The following is a 6,559-nucleotide window of genomic DNA, read 5'->3' on the forward strand; positions in this document are numbered from 1 at the left end:
TTTTCCCGACTACACAGAGGAAAAAGATAATAGCAACTCTTTGAAGGATTCAATGAGATCATAAAATAATAAAAAGAAATTACCTTCGTGTAGCCTTGCAGGTCTTCTTTTCAGGTGATCAAAGAAACCAGAATGACTTGACAAGTTTAAAAGACAAATTCTCCTGAATTATGGTATGCCAATCATTGCAACTTAATAATATTAAAGAAACAATTAGTTAAGGCATTTTATCGAACAGTTTCTTCTCACATTTCAAATCGCAAGTTGTCATCACTCACAAGCAGATTGGTACTGTTACGTGTTGGCATACTTGGCCAATCCACTGGGGCCCGTGGTCCACACATTTTGAACCATGTGGCATGATGTCCGAGGCCCCTTGGCCAACAAAGAAGATACGACATCTAGAAACAATATACATTATGTGGCCCAAATGCTAAGGCCCAAATATCGAAGCCGAACTCCAGAAACACCTTTGGCATCACTCCTCAACAGAGATCCGGTCTTACACAAGAATCTCCTTTGAATGATTGATGGGATACCCATCATAGAGTGTAAGTGTTTTGTCTTACCAAAAATAGTGACGGCTCTGCCAATAAATAAATGTATAGCAGGTTAGGTAGTCAAATATGATGCCTAGAATTTGACATGTAAACCAACGAGATGAGGCCATGTGTACTCCCAACAGAGGGCCACGGATTAATTTGTATTACTATAAATACTCCCCCATACATCCAATGTAGGACTAATGCAAGACTCAATATACATTTTACTCTCTTTCAATACATATGAGTTCACATACATATTCTATAAACATCGATTGGTAATTATTGTACAATCGTTATACAAATTTCTCGTTGGATTACGAACGTTCTCGTTCCGCGCTTTTGAGCGGCTCCCACGTTCTTCATCTGTTCGTTCCAGACCGTCCACGTATTTTATTGTGTTGGACCAGGCTTGCGTGTACACGGGTGGGTCCGATATCTGTTGGCAACATATGAGGTCAACAGGTACATTCCTTGTATAAAAGATTGTGTTTTTCATTCCTCTCATATTACTACTCATCATTCATTTAAAAATAAATAAAAATCTGTCAAATATAATCATTACAGTGGCTCTTTTGGGATTTTTTCCCACTCCCTCATCCAATTTTCTCTGCCACTCTCTCCTTCAATTTTTGACCGAGGAAAAATGACAATTCTCGGCCAAAGAACTAACAAAATTCTATGATGATGAGTTTGTACATGGATGGAGAAATGTGTCATGTTCATAGATTGTAGTGTTGGGCTTGCAAGTGATGGTTGTGATTATAAACTTTGTGAGGTTATTGCCAGTAGGATGTAACGACTAGATATGTTATATAGGTTTCAAAAATCAGCTTGTTAAGGTGATCAATCTGCTTATAAATCCACAAGACAAATCTTTATAGATTATCAAGAGTGATTAGAAACCCTAATTTTATACCTCGAGAACAATAAAATCGTAGAAAGAAAATAAACATATAATATTATGCAAGATTTATAAAAGTTCTTTTCAATTTGAGTGTACGTCATCATCCACTGAAACAATAATTTATTATGTTGAAAAGAAGTTTACAAGAGAAAAATCGCACCCTCTATTTTCAATTACCTATCTTTCTCTTTTTTATGACGATTACAAGTTGGATTCGTATATAGGCTTGTACAACAACAATAACTAGACTCAATAGCTTATTAAAACACATTCATATGATTGAAATGAAAGCATCAATAAGATAGATTCATCAAAAGTGACAATTTTTTAGGGTTTGATTTGAATTCTATTTGGAAGGCTATTTGAGAATTCTAGTTGAATTCTATTTGAAAATTATTGCTGGAATTCAATATAGGAGTTTAACTTGGAATTTATGATTTGTATGAGACTTGAAAAAGATTTGCAGGATTCCAGTTCGCAAGAGAAGAAGAAATTGTGCAAGGAGAAGGTCGGGGCTTTTTGCGCGCTCAACATCCGCTTGGTGAGGCGGTCGCTTGAGCGATCGACTATCAATCGATAGTCGAGTTTGAATTCGTTCATTTGGAATCTGGGTTCTTCGACTTCATTTTTTTTAATGGACCTTTAGCAGTTAATCTTTTGTTAGCAAAACTCACTTTTCTTGTAGTAAATGTTGGAAGGAGATGCGGACAATCTTACCATGCCTTCCCATCTCATTCTAGATACAAACGGGACAAACTGCAATGTAGGAATAAGAGGAAAGCCTCATCGAATAGAGTTGGCAATCATATCAGAATCAGAGTGACATCATAAATTTGAGTGAAGTTCAATGTTAAAAGAACAACGGAGTAGTATCTGTCAGCTAAATCAATAAAATATGCGGACGAAAGCAGCTTTTATTTTCAACCCAAGAATCATATTTTGTCTCTAAAACGTGTAATGTGAGAAATGTGAATGACATTCTATTTAACTTCCCACCAAAGAAAAACAGATATGAAAGATTTATTGACGAAAAATAATTACCCTTGTTTATTTGATATGCCAGCACCAATGATTCCATTGCATCCTTCTAGTACATGTAAGAGGTGTAAAGACAACTTGGGAGGTTTAAAAAGTAAGACCTTGTAACAAGCAGTTAATTTCAAAAATAGTAAAGCTCTAGTGCTAATCATGAGTTCAGAATATGCCCTAGGAAAACTCCATTGTCCCCGTTCACTTACCATGTTCAAACTTGCGGTTCTTTGCTTTTACACCCAAGTAGATTTAGTTGCATGAATACCTGTCTTTTTATCCTTGCTTTTAAATTCTTCATACCTTTTCCAGATTCGTTTAGTTTAGAAACTTTCAAACTATTATCATAATAAATCATTCTCTGCTATTTAAATTATTCTTGATACTAATTAAAAGAATGGAAAATACAATCCTTCTAGATGGATGAAAAGACTTTCCCAGTCGCTATCCTTTTCTTCAGTTTTCGTCCCTTCTTATCAAAACAAGAGACAAGTGCTACCGTCTCAATTCATGGTTTCTTGACAAAGAGACTTTTCTTACAACGACAAAGAAACCATTTTAGGCCCCATAGCCAGCGTTGACTACAAGTCATTCCAAGAGGAAGACAACGAAGAGCAAAGACTTTTCAACCAATAAATAACAAATTACAACAAATGATAGATACTGTTAACCAGTAAAAGAACGAGTCAAGTCAATTGTACATTACTTTCTTGTTAGCTTGCGAGGTCCTTGTCATTTGATAATAATTATGGAGTAATGCACATAAAACATTGCAGAATTAAAAAATAAATAAAATACGTAGAAGATCATACCATTGATAATTGCTTTACGAAAAAACATATTAATAGAATCAATTTCCAAATAAGTGCTAATATGCAGTTGACGACGATGTAGTAATATGTTAATTATCAAAGTAGAATTGTTTAGATGAAGACTTAAATTGTCAAGGTACAAACATGAGCTGTCAAATAATGTTTTTGAGGTGGGTGTGGGTTAGTGGAGAAAAATTCATCTATGGGTGGATATAACATCACTGATTGTTAAAAGTGCTTGTAAGATTCGTAAATATATCCACATAAAACATGCCATAGTAACACATGAAACCAAATGCCTGATGGATCAGAAGTCAGATTGAATGCCATCCTGATTCCTCACCATCCTTATACCTTCATATGCTTGATATTCATTCTGACAAGCCCTACCCAAGTCGAGAATTCTCAAATGGAGCCGAGTTAGTTTTTTAAATTTTTTAATTTGATCCAAGTAGAAAGTACACACATCTGAACTTTTCCAACCTCGACCCATGTCACGATCTTCTACTTTTTGGAAAAAATTTTGACTCAACTCTAAAGTAATGTACCTGCCAAGTGTATTTTCCCAAATAGTTATCATCTAATTAACTCTCCTGCCCACGGCATCTAATCACTAAAAGACTGCTCATGCACTATGCAGCTTGTTGCTAATTTGTGAATTGATAATAAAGCCCCCAACTACTAAGACAGACAATCATCAATTAGGAACATTTAGTACACGTTTGGGCTATTAAGAAAGAAAGACAAGTTCGTGATTTTTTAGACTACTGTGTACAAAACACATAATTGGATAATCCTGATTGCCTTGAACTCAATCCGTATAAAAACCTCTACGAACAAGATTGAATTTTTCTCGACTGCATAGAGGAAAAAGATAATAGTGTTGGAAAATATTTAATTTAAGTTTTAAATTTTCAAATTAATAATTTGTTGTTTTATTTTAATTTCAATTTAATACAAAATTGAATTAATAAAGTGTAACATACATATTATAATTTGTGGTAAGTTTCAACTTTCAAATTAAAACCTTTTAATTTTAAGTTTTAACACGAAATTAAAGTACCATAATGCATATTATAACTTATGTTTTAATAGTATAAATGTGGGGGGTTGAAATTTTACTTGTAAAAAGGTGATTGGATTTTGTTGACCCCAAAAAGTGTTGCCAACAGATGCCGGTCCCACCCGTGCACACGTGGGCGAATGTTCAACATGCTAAGACACGCGGACAACCTAAAACGAGCGGTTCAAAGGGCGTGGGAGTAGCCCAACGACACGGGACGGTGACGTTCGGAATCCGACAGGTTGTTCGTGGTCCGATTGTACAATAATTACCAACCGGTGTTCGTAAATGTACATGTAAATGTGTATAAACTCGATTTGTGTATTGCAAGTAAATGAGAGAAAGTTGAGTAAAGTGTAGTTCCTTGTATTGATTCTTGCATTAGCCTTTTGATGTTATACAAGGGAAGTATTTATAGTGATACATGTGAAATGGGAGTCTTTGGATGAGGTGGCACGTGACCTCATCTCTTTGATTCAAACATCTTATCCTAGGCATGGGGCTTGACTTGCTAGCTTGCTGCTCATATATTGCTTTGTGCAGAGCCTCCATACTGGTGACAAGACTTGACCTTTATGCTTATGACAAACGTTCCATCAATCATTCGAATAAGATCTTAGTGCAGACGGTCTCTTGGAAGAAGTGACCATGGAGGATGCTCCCTTGTGGTTCGGAGGCTCTTGCATCAGTTTCGGGGCTTCAGCTATTTCATACAATACTTCCACTTGAGGGCTTCAGATAACTTCAACAAGTTTCAGCATCATGGCTTCGGGTCATAGGCCTTGGTATTTCGACCTCGAGTACATTCACAGGCCTCGGTAAAAGGGGGGCCTCGGCTAGTGGACCTCGACTTGAAGGGCTTCGGCCATAATCCACCTCGGCAATCTATGCCACCTCGGCTGGAGGGCCATGTGGTTTGCCCTGGGTGGGCCATTGGCCCAGGTAGGTTGGCCAAGTATGACAACACGCAACAGATTTCATTGTTGAATATATCATACAACTACTAAAAGTATTATCATCTCCATAGCTTCATACTATATTCTTATACTTTTCACAACTTGATGTGAGGCTTGTTCTTTATCTCCCCATGCTTGTGCCCATAGAAAGAAAGCTACATGAGTTTTATCTTGGAGCCGTGTATTGCCGAAAGAACTCACACGAAGGAAAGGCAACACAACTTTAGGACAACGTCCTCGACGTGACTTCCAAGACTTACTTTTCTAACCCTCTTCTTATGTTTATATTATTTTGAATCATGTTTATGTTATTTAATTGAATTGTGTTTATAATTTTAGTTGATAAATTTATCTACACACAAATCACCAATTTTCACAATAATCTAAAGTCGTATTGGTGATTTGCTTGTAGATTAAATGTTGTGATCAAAAAATTTAAAAGGCATTTTCTTGATTTGACGTATGTGACTAAATTATATTTGCTAAATTATTAGATTTACTATTTGAATAACAATGAACATTACATGCTCTCCAAAGGTTATGAATTAGATTCATGTGAACTGACTTCTTTAATAATTGAGAATGACTAATGTTTGAAGGAAAAATAATAATAATTCTATGATATTAATCATAATGGTGACTGGGACAGATTCTAATTTATATTATTAGAATGGGGAAAAAAAGTGATCTTGTACTAATTATATTTAATTATAATTAGAATTATCCCCTTATTTGCTCTTATGTACTTAGAACTTATTATTATTATTTTAAATTTCAACGGTTGTACTTGATTGATTCTAATTTCTATTGTAAGTAGAAATATTTAAAATTTATGCCTCAGCAATGTAGGAATTTATGTATTTTGGGAGTGAAGAAATTTTTTTTATGTAGTCCAATAAAGAATAGTGGCTGAAACAACAAAATGAAGCTAACTTCGAAATTCAGAAAGATTAGGTGGACATAAAAAGGGTGCAAGTAATGGGCCACATATTTCAATTTTGACATTTTGTATCCTGTGCTTTGTAATAAAACTTTGCCTCTAGCTTTAGTAATTTCCATATTGGTGATTAATGAGAATGGATAGTTGAAAATCATAGTTATTGGGAGAAATCTAAATAAAATTCCAAAAACTGAGAACAAAATGCCGAAAATAACTTCAAGTAATAATCACAAAGAAGGTTCTACATCGATGTCCGCATATGCGCTCATTGTAAGGCATAATGAACCTCGACGTGAAAAGCATCAAGGAA

General features: G+C 35.2%; 1 long non-coding RNA gene across 1 annotated transcript; it reads right to left on the minus strand.

The window, feature by feature from the left end:
• Positions 1-698: 698 nt before the first annotated feature.
• LOC111366475 lies at positions 699-2,816 on the minus strand. Its single transcript, XR_002697662.1, has 3 exons — positions 2,688-2,816; positions 2,491-2,536; positions 699-981 (listed from the first exon to the last, which is right to left on the minus strand). It is a non-coding gene; the product is annotated as an uncharacterized LOC111366475 (long non-coding RNA).
• Between the last annotated feature and the right edge of the window lie 3,743 nt (positions 2,817-6,559).

This window comes from Olea europaea, chromosome 18 (assembly GCF_002742605.1).
Source record: "Olea europaea var. sylvestris chromosome 18, O_europaea_v1, whole genome shotgun sequence".
Taxonomy (NCBI): domain Eukaryota; kingdom Viridiplantae; phylum Streptophyta; class Magnoliopsida; order Lamiales; family Oleaceae; genus Olea; species Olea europaea.